The sequence below is a fragment of the Dreissena polymorpha genome, chromosome 12 (assembly GCF_020536995.1).
Source record: "Dreissena polymorpha isolate Duluth1 chromosome 12, UMN_Dpol_1.0, whole genome shotgun sequence".
In the NCBI taxonomy this organism is placed as follows: domain Eukaryota; kingdom Metazoa; phylum Mollusca; class Bivalvia; order Myida; family Dreissenidae; genus Dreissena; species Dreissena polymorpha.
This window is the reverse complement of record NC_068366.1, coordinates 36,210,402-36,218,818: the sequence shown is the minus strand read 5'-3', so window position 1 is coordinate 36,218,818 and position 8,417 is coordinate 36,210,402. Positions and strand designations below refer to the sequence as shown.

The following is an 8,417-nucleotide window of genomic DNA, read 5'->3' as shown; positions in this document are numbered from 1 at the left end:
TATACATATTATGAATAATTAAACAGTACTAAAAATACATACCTCTCACACGCTCACCTAACACATATCACAGATGGCAATCCATCTTTTCTATGTTTTTCTCGGCCTCTTATTACAACACCGAAGAAAACACACACCACTATTTTTTAACCAAATTGGTAGAAAAACAATTTGTGTCAAGAAACAGTAGTGGTACCTGAAATAGACAAAAAACACTGGTATTACAAATAGATACAACATAACATACAATTATGTTTATTAGGTGTATTGCAAACATAAGAATCAAATAAACGTCATTAGTAAACGTCATATTTTATTTACATGTAAGCCAGTATATATATATTGCTCATTTTTATGTACATGTACATGTATGTATCTAAGTTTATAACAGTTGTCCATCATATAACATGCTATTTTATTCTATGTTGTTACTAAAACTTACAAAATGTGCAAAATGTGTAAGGTGTACTTATTTTGTAAACGCAAATACAATGCATTTGTTTACCACATAACATTCGATAAATGTGTGCTCTAATTGTCTAAATGTGTAACTTAAATCTTCATAAAAAAAAGTTTTTTTTTTTAGCATGATGAATTGGCCATCACATATCAAGCCACTCAATAGATAGAGTTCTATCATGTGTAGTAACCTAATTGCTTGAATTAGGTTACTCGACTAACATGAGTCATGAGCAGAATTACACAATTATTAAATAAAAGTTGGTCAACTTTACACATGCGCCTCAACCTAACGTTTTGATTTCGGGTTAGGTTGTCAAGCTTGTAAAACTGTACCACACTTACAACGTTGACTTACCATGATAAAATCCATTTAACTGTATTCACGACGTTAGTTAATCCGATTATTTCCAGACACATTGCTCCACTTTTAAATCGATTGTGTAACGGAAACACGAGTTAATATATCTGATAGTAAAATCGTTCACTCTGGATCAGCAGACGATTTATTTCATAAATCAATCTCTGGGTTAATGGTCGCCATCTTTCGAACTACTTTAAAAAGTACAACAACAACAATAACAGTAGAAGACAAGTTTAATTGCGAAATGTTGAAAAATTGAGTACATGTGTCACGGTTGTTGAGTGAAATAGTGTTATTTTCAACTGTGTATGAAGCATGTGAACTGGTAGTGGAATAACCGAATTGTTGGTGGAAATGGAATTTAGAAATATATCTAATAATTCATCATCGTGTAGAATTATCATCAGCATCATTTCTGTGGAACATTGCACTATTCAAAATACAAGTGTTTCATAGATATGGTGCTTTTGACATAGTTCACTAACCATCAAGACTGAAATGATTCATGCATACAGGTAAAGTAAATAATTGAATTTGTGCAGAATGTTTATTTTTTGCAAATTATTATTTAATTTGACCAATTTATTTTAGATTGATTGCACTGAAACTCAAAGTCTAAAGCTTAGTAAGACACTTAAGCCAGTTTTCTGAGAAGAAACAATACTTGTTTAGAGTATAGCAGGCTCATGCGGCCTCTGGTTTATTTATTTGGCCTCGGCCTTTAACCTGGGTCGCTTTGATTTCAGGTGTTTAGCCCCCATATCAACAAGGCTCTTGACCCTATATGTAGTTATTCATATTGTTTAAAGATTTTGAGAACCCTCACTCGGTGCCAGTGGGGATAAAACAGGGACCTTCTTATAGCTAGATGAATGCATCAAATATGCCAGCAACACTTTATAATCAATAACTTTATAATTGATGATTCTGTTCTTTTAACTACATTACTAATTTACCAAAACAATGTGAAACACATTTTTATGCCCCCAAAGGAGGGCATATAGTGATCGCACTGTTCGTCTGTCTATCCGTCACACTTTGCATTTAGGTTTCGAAAAAATGCTTATAACTTCTATGTCGCTTCAGATGTAACATTCATATTTGGTATGCATGTGTATATGGACAAGGCCTTCCCATACACACACAAATTTTGACCCCTTTGACCTTGAACTTAGGGTCGGCGTTTAGGTTTTGAAAAATGCTCATAACTTCTATTAAAGCATTTATCGGGGGCATATGTCATCCTACGGAGACAGCTCTTGTTTTTGCTACTGTCCTCTGCACATTAACCATGATATATCTGCATATATGCATCCAACCAAATCAGTAAAACTATTTGTCACTTAATTACAGTAAACTTATTGCATGTTAACTTTTCAACAATATATATATACATGTATATATAATTATATATAACACATCTTGAAAAAAACACACATCAAACTTCAAATTGTTTTAGTAAATTATAGGCTTTAATTGGTATTGTGACATTGACACCACTCATGCATGCGACTATACAATTATACAACTATGGAACACATTATTTATGAGAAATTCCAATACATCAACATATCGTCTCAGATTTAAGGCAGATAATCTAGTGCTTTTTTGCTGCCATTTTTACTATTGCACATATTTTCATTTTATGTTATGATGCATTGATCTTGTTTCTAAATTAACCAAGCAATCATGTTAAACTTTTGAAGAAAGATGTTGTCTGATAAATATAGAAAATATAATCACTACAAAGTGAACAAAATTCAGTTGAATACTTTGACCAACAAAGATTTGCCAAAGAGCAATTCAGATCATGATTTAAATTAAATACAAGTAATATGAAAGTCTGCCTATTGGATCCCAGTTAAGACTTATTTGTCAAATCTGCACATTAATTTTCCCTTAGCCATGTAGAATTGGGGACTAAATACCATCAAGTCATGTAAAAAGGAGCTGGGTATAGCACGCTGCTATTGATCTCTTGAGCTTTCACATGAATTTTACAGGCAATTTTCATACAACAAATGATATTATATAGTGTAATGATAAAGCATTATGAGCACAAATTATACCTCTTACTAGTGGTGCAAAAATCATTTAAGTGTCACATTTCAAAAGAAAATTTATATAAAAAGGTATTATTAATTGTTAAAACGTTATAAAAGGTTATTTCAATTCACTAAAGCATTTAATTACAAGAACAAGTGCATTTTATGTCCATTACAATACATGTAACAGTATTGGCATTGTATGCATTTGATGTGCATTTAATACACTTAAACATGCAGACAAGACACACTTCTAACAGAAACAAATGTATTTTTTCTGCATTTTTCCAGCATTAATACTCTTCAAGTGTATTTTTTATCATCCCAAATACACTTTACCAGGAAAAAAGTATGTTAAAATGCATTTTTAGTTTGTTTTAAGTATATTTTCAAATGCATTAAGACACTCTTTTCTTTTGCAAAAAATGTTGAACAAAAACTTGAAAATATTTAATATACTAAAGTGTAGTAATAATTAAAGTTTTGTATGAGCATCAAAAACAGTGTCAAATTCATACCAGTGCCTATTTAGTAGCAGTAGGCCTTATATGGTCTACTTGTGGTAGAAATAATGCATTTTGTATAATACAACATACATAAATTAAAAAATATAGCTGCCCATACAGTTCAATACAATGTTCAATTAACTACACTATGCAAAGTTGAAATATGACATCAAGCTTGGAATAATCTTTTCAATAATGAATAATATGCTGTTTTAATTTATAAGTGAAATAAACACTTGCATATAAAAACTGATTTTAAATCAAAACTAAATGTTTAATTTGATTTTTAGCTCCACTGGCTAAAGGTCCTGTGTCCATCGTGCATCCATGCATAAACTTTTCCTTTAAACATCTTCTCCTAAACTACTGGTCCAATTCTGATGAAATTTCTTAGGAATGTTCCTGGGGTGTACCTCTTTCAAATTTGTTCAAATTATGCCCCTGGGGTCAAATTTGACTCTGCCCCGGGGGTCACAAAATTGAAAATTTGCTTAAATAAGGCCTATTTTGTGAAAACTTTCAAAATCTCCCGTCCATAACCATTGGGCCTAGGGCTATCAAATTTGGTATGTAGAGACATCTAATAGTCCTCTACCAAATTTGTTCAAATTATACCCCTGGGGTCAAATTTGACCCTGCCCCGGGGGTCACAAAATTGAACATATGCTTATATAGGGTATATTTTGTGAAAACTTTACAAATCTTCTCGTCCATAACCATTGGGACTAGGGCTACCAAATTTGGTATGTAGTGGCATCTTATAGTCCTCTACCAAGTTTGTTCAAATTATGCCCCTGGGGTCAAGTTTGACCCTGCCCCGAGGGTCACAAAATTGAACATATGCTTATATAAAGCCTATTTTGTGAAAACTTCAAAAAATTTCTTGTCACTAACAATCCGGCCAAGGGCTATCAAATTTGGTATATAGTGACATCTAATAGTCCTCCACCAAATTTGTTCAAATTTAATCCCTAGGGTCAAATTTGACCCTGCCCCAGGGGTCACAAAATTGAACATATGCTTATATAATGCCTATTTTGTGATAACTTAAACAAAATCTTGTCCATAACCATTAGGCCTAGGGCTACACAATTTGGTATGTAGTGACATTGTATAGTCCTCTACTTAGTTTGTTCAAATTATGCCCCAGGGTTCAAATTTGACCCTGCCCCGGGGGCCACAAAATCAATTATATGCTTATATAGTGCCTATTTTGTGAAAATTTTAAAACTCTTCTTGTCCTTAACCATAAGGCATAGGGCTACCAAATTTGGTATGTAGTGACATGTTATAGTTCTCTACCAAGTTTGTTCAAATTATGCCCCTTGGGTCAAATTTGACCCTGCCCGGGGTCACAAAACTGAACATACGCTTATATGGGGCCTATTTTGTGAAAACTTTAAAAATCTTGTTGTCCATAACCATTGGGCCTAGGGCTACCAAATTTGGTATGTAGTGACATCTAATAAACCTCTACCAAATTTGTTCAAATAATGCCTCTTGGGTCAACTTTGACACTGCCCCGGGGGGTCACAAAATTGAATAAATGCTTTTAAAGCGCCTATTTTGTGAAATCTTTAAAAATCTTCTTGTCGAAAACCATTTGGACTATGGCTACCAAATTTGGTATGCAGTAACATCTTTTAGTCCTCTACCAAGTTTGTTCAAATTATGCCCTTTGGGTCAAATTTGATCCTGACCCGCATGTCACAAAGTTTAACATTATATACGCTTATATCTTGCTTTTTTTTGTGAAAACTTTAAAAATATTCTTGTCCTTAACTCTAGGACCTAGGGCTACCACATTTTGTATGTAGTGAGATATAGTAGTCCTCTACAAAGTTTTCTCAAATTATGCCCCTGGGGTTAAATTTGACCCAGCCCAGAAGGTCACAAAAGTGTACATGTGTTTAAATAGGGCCTATATTTAAGTATTTGCACATGCAGAGAAATTTGTTTCAGCCTTTTTTCAGCAGTGGAGTGATACAGGGCCATCATGGCCCTCTTGTTTAAATACTCAAAAAATGAAACCGTGTTCATGCTTGCATGAACACAGTTTATAAATGCTGTCAGAATTATAAAATATGCAATTACTATAAATACAAATGCCAGGGAAAAGTGCTTTTTGTACTAAAAAATTCCAATGAATATTACAATAATACATTCTGAATACTTTAGTATGTAATTAACAGTTTTTGTCTGAGAAAATCACTAAATTTTATATATTTATTCAAATTCACATAAATCATATTTCAAAAACACATCATTACTTCAAATCCTTTCACACAATACTGAAAAAAAAGCACAGTTTCTGATTGTTATTGATTCTTTATTAATTTATACATGTACCATTTTTTAATCTTGATGCATCCTCAATTGTATAATGCACATCTTAATCTGTTTTAACAATTACAATATAAAGATTAAGGCTGACTCAGTAAAATAATAATCCATGATTTCTGCAGTACTTGCAGACAAAATAGGAATACTGCTGTGATATTATCTATCTATCTAATGGGATATTAATTTGGCTTCAATAGAAAAAAATCAAAGCATACACATGTATAAAATGTGTATGTATATATGAGTTAAACTTAAATTGATTGACCATCAATAAAAAGATATTATAATATATGTATGTATATATATATCCTTGTTAAACTAAAAATTAAATATGTATGTTTCTATTACATCATTTAGGACTTTTATTTTCAGACAAAGTAGAGTGAAGCTTAAAACAGTATCCAATTGTAACAGTCAATTTTTGGAAAATCAACCTTATAATTATTTTCTGTGTTGGCCAATGTCATAATTGGTATAAAATGTATATTGAACTGGAAGTTTTCTTTATTTTAAATGATAACATTTGCTTGGTCAGCCATAATTGTCACAATCAAGTGGTCTTTTTACACTGTAGTTTTCTCACTGACTATGGGTTTGTTCCGAGAATGAGCCACACAAAGTATCGTTGGGGAGATGAGTTGTCAATTTTATGTTTATCAGTCTTTCATAATCCAGTATACCTGTAAAAAGGGAATTTGTAACTAATAATCACACAATATACACAATTAAAATTGTTTGCATTTAGATTTATTTAGTACTGCACATTAATCATTTTCCAAAAATATGTAGCAACATTACATTATATAATGCTGCAATACTAAAGTAATTTACTAATTAAAGGTCGCTGATGTGTAATGGATGTGGTGTCCACCTAATGATCTGGAGGTCACTGGTTTGATCCCCAGTGTGGGAGCATTCTTAAGAAATCTCCAAGAGACACCCAAGTACTGGTTCTAGGCCCAGGAAACGAACTCAAGAGCATTTCACATACATGTATGTAGTTAGTACTTTAAATTTAATCGAACTAAAAATGGGTTAAAACTAACAACTGAAACCCTTATTAATACATTTTATTTTGAATCATGCAAATGTGCAAATTCATTAAAAATAATGAGTAAAATTTAAAAATTCTACTTTAAAGTAATCATGATAATTTAGATCATTTTCAGAATATTTAATGATGATACTGATACAATTATATATTCCCTAAATGATAAAAATAAAACATGTAATGTTAATTTATGAAAAAAACGTTTTAATTTTATCAATATCATGGTAATTACAACTAGATACAGGCAATTAGATCAGAAACGTGCATTAATTATATTAACCCATTCATGCCTAGCGTCCTGAAAAAAGGACATTGCAAACAGGGTAGACCCAGATGAGACGCCGCATAATGCGGCGTCTCATCTGGGTCTGCGCTGTTTGCTTAAAGAAATTTCTGTAAGAAATATTCTAAATATAGAAATAAATATACCAGACACCCCTACTTTTGGAAATAAATTGATCCAATTTAGAAGGATGGGAGAGTCCACTGGGCATAAATGGGTTAATGAACAACCCAGACATTTGTAGTGATTTATGGTCACTATTTGATTAACGTTCTATACATAACCTGTCATAAAGGGTATTTTTTAGCCAGTACTACAATCGGCAATATAGTCTGTATTGCATACATATTCCAACGTCTATTATCGATTCGCTTCCTCAAACTGAACAAATATTTAATGTTTACATCGCGAAACGTAATGCATCCAGTTTCACTTTCGGTTTGGTTGGTTTTGTAAACACCGTAATTTCATCTTAAAAATTGGATGATAGGGTGATTAAATAATAATGGAAAAGTAAATCACTTGGATAATAGGTCAAAATGCAACACAAATGAACGTTAATAGTGCTCTTAATATCAAAGTTTCGGTAAAAAGTTTGGCGCTAGTTCAACGCGCATCGTATACAGCCTCATAACAATAGACTGACAACCTTTTGGGTAGTAAAGTAGTAATACAAGGCAATATGGCGACCGTTAGCCACGAGGCCTATCTTACGGAGGAATCCGAGATAGCCGATGTATCACGATTGTAAAATCGTTATGAGCTTGGATATGAAAGGCTACACAACACCAACATCAATTGCAAAATACACATGCACCAATTACATTACCAAGATTGTAAAAATGTTATATGATACCAAATATTTGTATACATATATTTATGTGTGTGTGTGTGTGTGTGTGTGTGTGTGTGTGTGCGTGCGTGCGTGCGTGCGTGCGTGCGTGCGTGCGTGTGTGTGTGTGTGTATAACAAATGTTATTTTTAAACTGTTAAACATATATGTAAATATATATGTAAATAACTTTTACTGATAAATGCACCTGATATGTACATGTACCTGAAATCAAACACTTTGGCACGCCTACGTGAGTTTTTCTATATTTTTGGTTTTCTAACAAGGAATATACAATTTCCCCCCCCCCACACCAAAAAAAGGCTACCTAGATCTAATATCCATTTTTGTGTTAACTCACCTTTGTGTCTCAAATATATACTAAATATAACGTTCATATCTAAATTTACACTTTTTAATATATAAACTCTAGTTACATTTCATTAGAATAGAACTTACATTTTTCTCCAAAATGACCCGATAACCCTGGCCTAAGACATATACACGTTATATTAATTTTTGTTATACATTTTC

The 8,417-nt window shown here is 32.5% G+C and overlaps 1 long non-coding RNA gene across 1 annotated transcript; it reads right to left on the bottom strand.

Moving 5' to 3' along the window:
• Positions 1–5,586: 5,586 nt before the first annotated feature.
• On the bottom strand, positions 5,587–7,692 carry LOC127853502 (uncharacterized). The gene is made up of 2 exons (XR_008036639.1): positions 7,336–7,692; positions 5,587–6,397 (listed from the first exon to the last, which is right to left on the bottom strand). It is a non-coding gene; the product is annotated as an uncharacterized LOC127853502 (long non-coding RNA).
• Between the last annotated feature and the right edge of the window lie 725 nt (positions 7,693–8,417).